This window comes from Hipposideros armiger, unplaced genomic scaffold (assembly GCF_001890085.2).
Source record: "Hipposideros armiger isolate ML-2016 unplaced genomic scaffold, ASM189008v1 scaffold_60, whole genome shotgun sequence".
Taxonomy (NCBI): Eukaryota; Metazoa; Chordata; class Mammalia; order Chiroptera; family Hipposideridae; genus Hipposideros; species Hipposideros armiger.
The window spans coordinates 2,675,178-2,686,742 of NW_017731410.1; positions in this window are offsets into that span (position 1 = coordinate 2,675,178).

The window sequence follows — 11,565 nt, forward strand, 5'->3', positions numbered from 1 at the left end:
AGGGAAACAGTCTGCAGGACTGAACCATTAACCTGAAACTATCTCTGGGTAAATAGTGTCAGAATTGAGTTGAACAGTGGGACACCCAGCTGACACCCAGGTGTCTGAGAATTGCTATTTGTAATGTAGGAACTCCCACCACCATTTTTCCACACATACACATTGGAATTGGGTGTAGAAGTCTTACAAATCCTTGTGGCATCTCTGCTTTACCACTAAGTAGCATGTGAAGGTCGCAGGCTGAGGATCACATCCCAGGCCCATTGCTCTAAAATCCTCCCACTGCCTTTGCTGATTTATCATTCCAGAGCTATGACAGACTGATACAGCAATGAGGCAGCCCACAAGCCTGGGTGTTCTCAGATTCCCCCTCAAGCCATCTGGAGTTATAATCCTCTTGCCACACCCTCCTTTGCCCAAGGCCCAGAATGATGGTCTCCAAATTTCTCTTCAGGAATCCAATTCTGCTTATGTTCTCTCCGATTATGTACATCCCTCCCTAATCTGTCTCCTTTTTTTCCCATCATATAAAACTTTCCCCTTCTGCTTCCTGTCTGATAAGCAATTCCCATCCGTCATGTTCTACATGCTCTTTACATTATGAGTTCTGGTAAACTTCTATAATCTGGGATCATGAGATTGGCTCTGGATTATTCAAAAGAGAGATTTTAAAAGACAGACTATAGAGCCACGTATTTTCTGAAATTCTGTAATTCTCTACATAACAATCACTTCTAGTTTTCACATAAACTATTTCATTCCTTCCTTTAATATATGATATATATATTTAACATATTCATTTTAAAAATTCAAACAGGACAGAAAAAGCCAAATAAGAAAAAAGCACCCAAAATTCCAACACCTAATAACTGCTGCTAACAATTTTGTGAATCTTCCCAGATACTGATTCCAGATTATTATGCTTAGTAATCAATTTTAAATAAATAAGGTTATTCTATACATGCTGTCCTTTTCACTGGTAGAATCTAGTGAATATAGTGTCACATGAATTAATATAGAAACATATACAATTTTAATGGCCACTGAGTAGTCCACTATAAGATTGTACCTTAATTTTCTTGTCTAGTCCCATATTAATGGATTGGAAGGGGGCTAAAATAAACAAAGCCAGAATGGACATTCTAATAGATATATTATTTTTGCGCTTGTGCAAGTGCCACTTCAAATAAATTCTAGAAGACAGACTCCTGAGTAAAAGCTATATATATTTTATATTTTGATACATTGTACCAAATTGCCTTGTAGGATGGTTCTTTTTCCTTCACTTCCTATAACAATGGGTCATTTCAATCTTTTAAAACTTTAGAGAAGTAGAAATTATATTTCACAGCTGTTTGTAGATACATATCTTTGAATATTAATAAAGCTGAATATAGTTGTCTTCAATCTAGTTGTGGAGAGCACAGCTCCCTGGCCCATGTGGAATCAAACCAGCAACCTTGGTGTTATGAACCTGCGCTCTAACCACCTGAGCTAACCAGTTGCCCCTATTTTCATATTTATTTAACTAATGTTTATTTACCTAATAAATTACCTTATTTATTTTCTTCATGTATCACTGGCCTGTTGAAACCTATCATTGATTTTTTTGTATTGAATTATTATTTTTTATTGATTTATTCATTTGTACATTATGGCTATTAATCTTTTTTTGACATGTGTAATGAATTTGCCTCAACTTTTACTTATCTTTCAGCTTGTTTATTGTATTCTTTGATGTGATATTTTAAAATTTAATGCAATTTTCAGTTTTTGTGATAATTTCTGAGCTAAAGATATATAAATGTATACACATATTTTCTTCCAGTTACTTTATAATTAAATTATTTATTCATCTTTAAATTTATAGGGATCTAAAAGTAAGGATTTAACTTGTCTTTTCTAAATTACTTTAAAATATCATCTTTTATTTCACTGGTTTGAATATACCTTTACCATATAATAGATACCCATACACAAACTTGGTCCTATTTCTGGATTCACCAGATTTATTTATGAACCTATTTCTGAGCCAATAAAACAACACTTTTTTAAAATTAGTAGTTTTATATAGTACATTTTGAAACATATATGGTGGGGTATATCATAATCCTTCAAATTCACCCTTCTCCACCCTGATCTGTCCCCAAAAAGGCTGATCTGTTGGGAACTACAACATAGGTCCTCTTGCTCTCTGGCTTCTGGTTGAGGTTGGCCAACAAAGAGATGGAAGGGATTGAGGATAGTGAGGTCTAAGTATTTATTCTACCAACCCCCCACTTGTGGAGCCCTAGGAATGGTTGTGTCTCTCATCCTCCCAAAAGTCCCTACTCCTGAGATCCAGCCTTTTCATTCAACTTTCTAAGTCTCTGAATTCCAATAACTGTTTCTTCTTTTTCCCATTTCATTCTTAAGCGTGATAACAGTGGCCTGAGTTACCAGTCCTGTGGTACTGCACTAAATCTTTCAATTTCTCTTGTATGCTGCCCAAACCTTTATAAATAGTCCCTTTTTACCCTCTCCTTTCAATACCCCAACTCGAGTGTGTCCTCTGTCTCTTGCTGGGAAAATCTTACTGATACAAGCAATCATAGTGAATACTGCTATCTAGTCCTGGCTTAAATTGGAATGCTTGTAGTGTTTCACCATTACTTATCCTGCACTACAGCGACATCCAACCCTCTAGATTGTCCTTGAACACCTCTTCCCGTCCTCTCTGCAGATGGTCTCCCCTGCTACTACATCGGCTGCTACATCTGCAAACTTACCTGCACATCCTTCCTTCCTACCCTCGCTTATAATGGAAGAGTGATTTCTCCTTCTATCTTCAGCTTAATTCCACTGGCTATGCTCAGGATTCCCTCCTTTGACTTTCTGAAGAATCTTGGGCTATCATATCTTTCTACTCACTCCAAGTTACCACATTGAAACATTTCATGCACGTCCCATCTTAAAGAGAAGCCCCCATGGGCTCCAGCCCCCTCCAGCTTCTATCCTCTCTTCTTCACTCTTAAAAGTCTTGAACTTGACTGTGCATTTACTCTTCAATTTCCTTTAATTCCTATAATGCTTTGGAAGCTTCTCTTGCAAGATCACTGTGTCAGAGGTGGACAGAGTGAAGAGTACAAAAGGTTTCTTTGGAAATAGAACCTGTGAAATATGAAAGTGGGAGTGAAGGGAAGCATAATTTGCCACCTCAAAATACACCTCTTTGTGATATTGATTATTTTAAGCTGGTTATTTTAAGGAAATGAAAGACTGGGGGAAAACCTTTGATCTTCCCCGGAATTGCCTGAAAGAATTTAGATAGAGCATCTGCTCCAGGAAGGGCGCTATCATCATAGATAACTATAGTTTAATATAAACTAGTGTCATAGACAGGGAGGAACGTAGCAAGGCCTGTTTGTTTGATCAAAGTCCTGTGTCCCATTGTTAAAGATGGCCCAGCAAACATTTATTTACCAAACATTTGCTTTTCCATTTCCCAGTGAATTGGCTTCCTCTGCTTTGAAGTCCCAAACCACTATCCACCTTTCTCCTTAGCTCAAGATGGCCATTCTTTGTAAGACCTCATATTCTTATGGAACCCTCATACATACATATGTAAATAAGTATGGTTATGTTCTCCTGTTAAACTGTCTCATGTCGATTTGATTGTTAGGCTAGCTAGAAGAACTAAGAGAAATAAGGGGAAATTCCTCCCACAAGAGGAAGCAGGATTTGGGCATGAAAAGCCTTTGGATGGTTACGCAAATCTGAAAAATTCTTGGCTAATTCGAAAGGAAACTCTGGGGCAAAAATTGCTCTTTAAAGGAGCCCTGTGCTGGGCAGGAACGTCCTTACTTGCTCTATGCTCTTGTCGTGTTCCATCATTGGCTGTGGGCTGTCTGGGAAGAGTTTGGCCTCAGTCTGAAAGCTGAGGCAGATTCTGAAAGTGCTAAAAGCTGAACTCTGTCAGCTCAATGGTGTTGATCACACTGTACTTAAAAACCACTCTTCTCTGATTCTCCCCTATTACTCTCTCATTTGAATGATTCCCTTATGTTGTTCCTCAGGGCTCTGTCCAAGGCCTTGTACATTTTGTACCTTGAACACTTTATCTAGAAAAGTCTCATATATGTGGAGAGCTTCAAAATGCTGATGAGTTACAATGTCTGGCTTGAGCCAAGATCTCTGTCCTAAGGGCTTGACCAGGAGTCGGCAAACTTTTGAGATGGAAGAGCCAATCCTGTCCCTCACAACAATTTAAAAATCATTTGAGAGCCATAAAACAAATGTAATCACCATTATATGAATAATATGCTTCAAAAATTTTATAAATGAAACTATGATAGGTTTATTTTCATTTTCAATGTTACTTCAAAGCCACATGTACATACCCAAAGCGGCACATGTGTCTCGCGAGCCACAGTTTGCTGACCCTTGGTCTAGACCCATACAGCAAACAGCCCTCTAGACGTTTCACCTACACATCTCACAGACACCTTAACCTATACTAACTGAGACCTTTATTTTCCCTCCAAATCTGTTTCTTTCCCTTTAGTATTTTCTACCTTAATAAATGGCACAGCTAGACCCACCCAGTTGTCCATTATCCTCACCTCCTCCCTCTCTACAATCTTATGCAGCTAATCACTAAGTTCTGTCTTTTTAAACTTCAACCATCTCCCCAGTCTGCTTTTTTCTTTCTCACTCCCCTCTTATGTCAACCCGTGGTAGTCTTCTCTTCTAAAATACTGTAGCATCCTCCAAACTGATTTTTCACCTTTCTGCTATATGCCCTGTGTTCATTCAAACTTATTATTAATTAAATAAGTAAAATGTAAAGCAACCATGTCTCTGGTGAGGCTAATGCAGATTAAAGGAGCATTGAAATATAATTTTTACTTGTTGTATTTGTTTCCTGTGGTTGCTATAATAAATCACCACAACTTGGTAGCTTAAAACTATAGAAATGTATTCTCTCACAGTTCTGGGAGTCTAAAGTCTGAAATCAAGGTATTGGCAGGGCCACATTTCCTCTGGAGCTTTGGGGGAAACCTGTTTCTTACAATTTCCATCTTCTGGGGACTGCTGACCTAGCATCCCTGGGCTTCTGTCCCTCTCATTTCAATCTCTGCCTCCGTCTTTACGTTGTCTCCTTCTCTGTATGTCTGCCTCAAAACTTCCTCTGTCTCTGTCTTGCAAAAATACATGTGACTGGGCCGGCTGAGTGGCACGATGGTTAAGAACTGGCTTGGGATGCCAGAGGGCCCCGGTTCGGATCCCACATATGAGGGCCAGTGACACTGCCCTCTACAGCTAAGATGCTGAACAGCGGCTCAATCTGGAGCTGGGCTGCTGTGAGTCGCTGGCGACGGCATAGGCTGCAGCCCCTGCTGCAGTGGGTTGCCATGGGCTAAGGTGTGTAGCCGGCAGCCAGCGTGAGCGGCCAGCAGCCGCAGTGAGTGGCCGTCCAGAAGCCAGCGACTGATGTGCCTCACCCAGGAAGAGCGCAATGATGGTGCCAACTTGGGCCAGTGAAGGAACATCCTCCACAACTAGACTGAAGAACAAAAGGACAACAACTTGTCTGTTCCCCTTCCCCCAATTCCCCCAATTCCCCAATAAAAATCTTTAAAAAAAAAATACATGTGACTACATGTAGGGCCCGCCTGGATCATGCAGGATAAACCATCCTCTCGAAATGTTTAAATTAAATCATGTATTTTGCCACGTAAGGTAATATTCGCAGACGCTGGATATAAGGATATAGATTTATCTTTGGAGGGGTCACCATTCAGCCCACTACCCCTATCAAATTAGCAAAGCTTTAAATAAGACAAATATTCAATGCAGGCAAGACAGCCAAAAAAACTGGGTGCATACACATCCATAGCTGGTGAGTATATAAATTGGTACAACTCTGTTCAAAACAATGTGATAGTATGAATAAAGATCATTAAAAATATTCTTACTCTTATCTAGTAATCTCACATTTAGAATCTGTCTTAGACAAGTATATTTCAATATGGACAAACAGAAGATTCATAATTATGCATGTATAAAAATTTCTATACATATGGAGAAAAAACTAGGAAAACAATGAATCAAAATGCTATTACGGCTATCTCTGATAGAACATGGACATTCTTATTTATACTTGTTGATAGTTTTTAAGTATTTTTTGATGAGTGTGCATTACTTTAATAATCATTTAAGTCTGTTTTCAAGTGTAATCATATGAAATGTAGATAGGAGTTTGATTCACAATGAAGGAATGAATGACTAGTCAGAGAAGATTTGTGAATAACTTTCCAAAACACTTAAAATCTTATTTGGCTATATCTCCAGAGCCAAAGCAAGACAGGATAAAATAATAGATTTTGGAAATCAAACTTCTGGGATTTGTGATTAAACCCCCAAGTGTGCTAAGGTTCATCTATCTCTGGAGAAAATTTAAAGTAAGAGAAAGATAAGTGAAGTTGGTATGGCCTGCTAAGATCACCCTGTTATGAGGCTAAAGGGGACCCAAGAAGTCACCTTGTTCATTTTATTATGTAAACGCTAGCAGCTGCACTCTAGAGAAATGTAAAAGTCTCTTAAAAAAAAAAAGTGTTCTAGAAAAAGAATTCCAAGATCTCCATCGGGCTTCTATATTCTTAAATATACCAATCATATTTGACAATGTTCTGCAGGTTAAGTAATTGGGGGAGAGTTGTGAGTCTATTAATTTTCTTTTGGGAACAATTAAAGAAACAAAGAAGAAACTGTTCCTTTGATTCATGTTGAATCTAGCTGCATACAGCACAAAATTATTTTACAACAAACTCCTGTATGAATTCTGGTTTGAAATCAAGATATAGGTAACAAAATAATTATTAAGCAAAAGGCTATCTCTATATAAGATATTGTGAAAAAAATTCCCCCTACAGTAAGAAAAATTTAAAATGTACCAAATCCATCTAGGAGTAATGTGTTCAACTCACATCATCAGCTGAAGAAATCATTTAGTTCAACAAGGCAAATGCCTTTCTTATAATGAAATATGTCACATATGGTCAAATATAACCTGAGGAGGGTACCAATTAACCTTAAACTATAGTTAAAGAGAACTTATTTAACGTGTGCTTATTTAGTAATCATTAACTTCACCTATTCAATGCCTCACTCAATAATCACCGAGAGGCAAATATCTTGCAGATCCTGTCTCAGGAAGCCTTAGAAGAAATGATGGCTTCCCCATTCATGACACACAAAACATCTTGAGGATTAAGACAATTGTAGTCAAAGAACTCTCCTCTCCCATTATGTACAAAGATCCTCAAAGCCTTTCACCTCAAGAGATTATGCAGAAAATGTGCATACAGTTTCCCCGAGAGGAGATTCAGTTTGGGTGACTAACTCCATGAGAAGATGAAGCACAAAGAAAGGGACAAGAAAACAAACCAAGGAAGACATGCTGAAGTTGTGCTATTATGCTGACAATTAAGATCCAGTTAGGTGTATTCATCCTCAAGACAGTGGTAGTAGTTCTGAAAGTCATCTTTCAAAGGAAGTGGCTGTTAGAAGTAGAGAACTGATGTAGCCTTGATTTGCAAATAACCTATTTGATGGAGTTGGTAAAGATATTTGTGTTTTGTTATCATACCCTGTGGAGTGAGTAATTTTAAATGATGAGGGAAAAATAAATACATGATGTCAAGCATACACACACATTTCAAACACACATGTCTATATGGATATATAAACTTGTAAATATGTGCAAGGACTGTCTTTTGCTTTCTTCAGTGGAAAAAATCATGATATGACAGAAGTAGTCATTTTTGGAGTAAACTTGAGAACCTTTCTGTCTTAAGAGATGGGTGTGGGTATAAGAAATTTAAAAAGACCATAAGAACAATGGTTAAGTAAATAGTCTAGCACTGCATAAATAGATACTAGACCATTATCAAAATGATGACATAGACATATTTGTTGTCTGTGATATATTTTTTATTATAGAAAAAGACGTAATAGAACTGCATTGTGGTATGTCTCTTTTTATGTAAATGCGTTTGTGTGCATAAAATGAGGTCTCTGTCATACAATGAACATTGGATAAATATTTTGTTAAATGAGCAGAGTTAATCTCAGGGCAATAAGACGTAGGGTGAATTTTAGATCTTTCTTTTTCTACACTGTTTTTTTTTCCAAATGAACAAATATAGTTAAAACTAGGAAAATATTTTCATTTTTTTGCAAAAAGGGTAAAACACAAAAAAATAATAACATGATCACTTCCCCACATGTGACTCAGTAATGCAATATCCTAGAAATACCATTCATCATTCCGTTTGGATTTCAATGGAATTCATTCTGCTGTTCCAGGTCTTGTCTCATTCAAAACCCCTGGCTTCAGAGCCTTGGCATTTTCCAACATAGAAGAATTTGGATGAGGAAAACTTATTGACGATAATGGTGTGTATATAAACTACCATGAAGTTGAGAAATGAAAAAAACAAAAAAGACTGCACATTTCTACGTTAATTTAGCATTTCTTACACTTTTCTACTTGGGCACCCTAACTGTAGAGAGAAGAATCTGGAAGCCCTCCACAATCTTAAAATTTCTTTAAAGTCTTTTGTTTGTCTAAAAAAATTATGAGAATATTGCATTGTATTTTGTAATATATCTGTAATTTTAATGCAAAATGAGGTTTTAATTTTATTTATCCTAGAGTACAATTAATGCTCCAAGAAAAAGCTGGACACATTTTCCTTGTGGTTTAAGTGAGTGTCTGGTGGGCTACGGGGGTGGGGTAACTCATCTCCGTAAAGAAGAAAGTCAGTCTCAAAAACGCAGTGTATAAAATCAGTTATCACTGACTGACCAGTTGCTCTTGTGAAATAAGGCTTCAACTTTGGCGAGGGTATCTCAGCACCTAATGGAAATAACAAAACAGTGAAGGAAAACACATGATAAGAATGTCATAGAATGCATTCAATCATACTTACTCTTACTTTCAAAACTCTTGTTCATTTTACCCGTTCTCATCAACATTCAAGTCCTAAAAATTAAAATAGTATTTAAAAAAGTAAAATATGGATTGGTAAGGTAAGTAAAACATAGTTACTAAGTATTCATTTCAGCACATCAAAAAATCAGGGATAAAGCTGAAATAAGTTTTATTTCAAAAGACTCTGTGTGTAATAATCCTATTGGTATTCTGACAATATTACTACAGATGTTTTGTAAAATGTTTACAGATGCTTATCAAAAAGTGAAAAGCCTCAGATGTTCATAAATCACCCACAATATCAAATTGAATTTTAAAATAAGGTGTTCTTTCCTCCTCTTTCAGGACAAAACAAAATTTATAATATGTATCTGTCCTGCAGAAAATAATGTTATCTTTTAAAACTTGCAATTTTTTTCTCATAAGAAAACTGTTCTCATAATCCTTGAAATTAGAAAAACAACTTTTTGATAAAGCATTTAATAATTCTGAATCTATTCATGACTTTTATCACTCTTCTTGTTCAGAAATAAAAAAATATATAATTACCCAGTATATTTCAGTAAGAGGGAGGCATAGATTAATAAAGATACCAATTGATGAACATTAAATTAATACCATGTGGAAACTTGGCAAGAGGATCAGAGCAACCAAATTACAATTTAAAAATTAATCTTTTTTGAGGTTTTGGTAACTGAGCAATCAAGCAATTCCATGTTGATGCAAACCATTTACTGTTCAAAAGCTCTAAAATAATATCCTTTTGCAAGAGAATGAAGCTGGAGTTGACAGTCTGGAGAAGGTTTTCAGTGTTAAATGAAACTTTTAAAGGATTCTTTTTCATTTGCAATTGTTTATTTCTTGGGTTCAGGGAAACGTGTTGGGTCACAAAAAATGATCTTATTTTGTTTTTCTTTTCCTCATAAAACATAGCGTTATAAAATAAAAATTAGGAAAACAATTAATCAACTTCTAGCCAAAAGGGGCATTTAGAAAAGAACTGCAAGTAGTTTTTACATTAAAAAGCAATTCCATGTAGTAAATTACTGTATATGAATACCTTATTTTTGCACCACATTTAAATTGCTGGAGCCTGAAAGAGTAAATGCCAATGCTTGATTCAAAGAGATATTTATCACATTCTCTAAACTGATGGGAAGAATACACAGACACAATAGGGTTTACAAGTCTCTTTGATGAAGTCTCCCTATTTGAACCTGTTTTTTCCTCTTTCATGGAACAAGAGATAATCTCCTCGAAATAAATATTTCCCCTTTGAAAAATGATTCAAACTAAAGATAATTAGGCAAAATAAGGTACCAAATACATAGTTAAGTTGGGAAATAATAAATAAATATAAACAGATAAAACACTAAGATTATATCTCTCCACTCTACGTTTCAAAAGAAAAAAGGTAATGAACAGGGAAAGGCAACCACTTGTAATTTACAAGCTGAAGTCTTCCTTTGACAGCCCACGGATCAATTAAACCCTCTTCGAATTAGTTTTGATGTGTTAATGTGTGAGTTCCCTAACTCCCCAAATTTCCATGGACCATTACTGGGTTTTTAGCTGGCTTTTCACTGAATCGTTTCTAGTATTTTGTTGCTTGTTAACACAAGGTCATTTAAAGCTATGTAAATACAGAGAAAAATAAGTCTAAAGCAGACTATTTTCCACTTTGATTTATTTCCTCATACTACCTTCCGTCTTCTATTATCTAAGAAAAGGTAGAAAATATTTGAATCTTATAGTTTTTCTCTTCAGTAGCGTATTTGTAATCTTTAGTGATACATATAGAGTATTAAAATATAGCACGTGGCTGTATCACAATTTCTATAACTTGTTCAAAAACACCTAAGATTCTCAAAATTGTTAACCTTAACCTGTCACAAATACTTGACACTAACATGGAGTGACTAACAGGTAAACAAAGGATATTTTAAATTTATGACTGGGTAATTCTTTTCACATATGATGGAATCCAAAACAATACCTCAGTTTTATCTGACAGGGAATTACTGTCACGTTTGCCTCCCCAATGCTTCCTGTTGGGGGTGAGTGGTCTATTCTTCAGCATGACAAAGTCTGATTGCTGAATGGCTGGTAGTGTCAAAGGGCTATTAGTATGCTAAGCCTTTTAGTGGCATGGGATAGCTCCATCCTGCTTTCCTCAATTGTTGCAATTGGGCCATGTGACTAACTGATGATTTCAAGGCAAGCTTTGGAATCTTGATGTCTTCCAGAAATTAATATTCCTTCTAGTAATATAATCTATTGACTCCTCTTGTTCAACTCTTCAATGCCTCAAAAGAGGTACAGCTTCTGAGCAATGAGAAAAGAGGACTCAGCTAGTTTCTCTCATGATTAGGCTTTAAGAGTTTAAAAAAGACAAGTCTAATCTGTTTGGAAAAACTGTTGACAGCTTTTATAATGTTCTTCATTTTAATAAATTCTACAAAGAATGGTGACAGACTTTGAAAGCAATTTTTTTTTTCAAAACTGAATTGACTATAAAAATGTTTATAGTAATTCTCTTTTGGTGTGTGTATTTATATAGTCAACTCTAGTACCCGGCACTGATATTT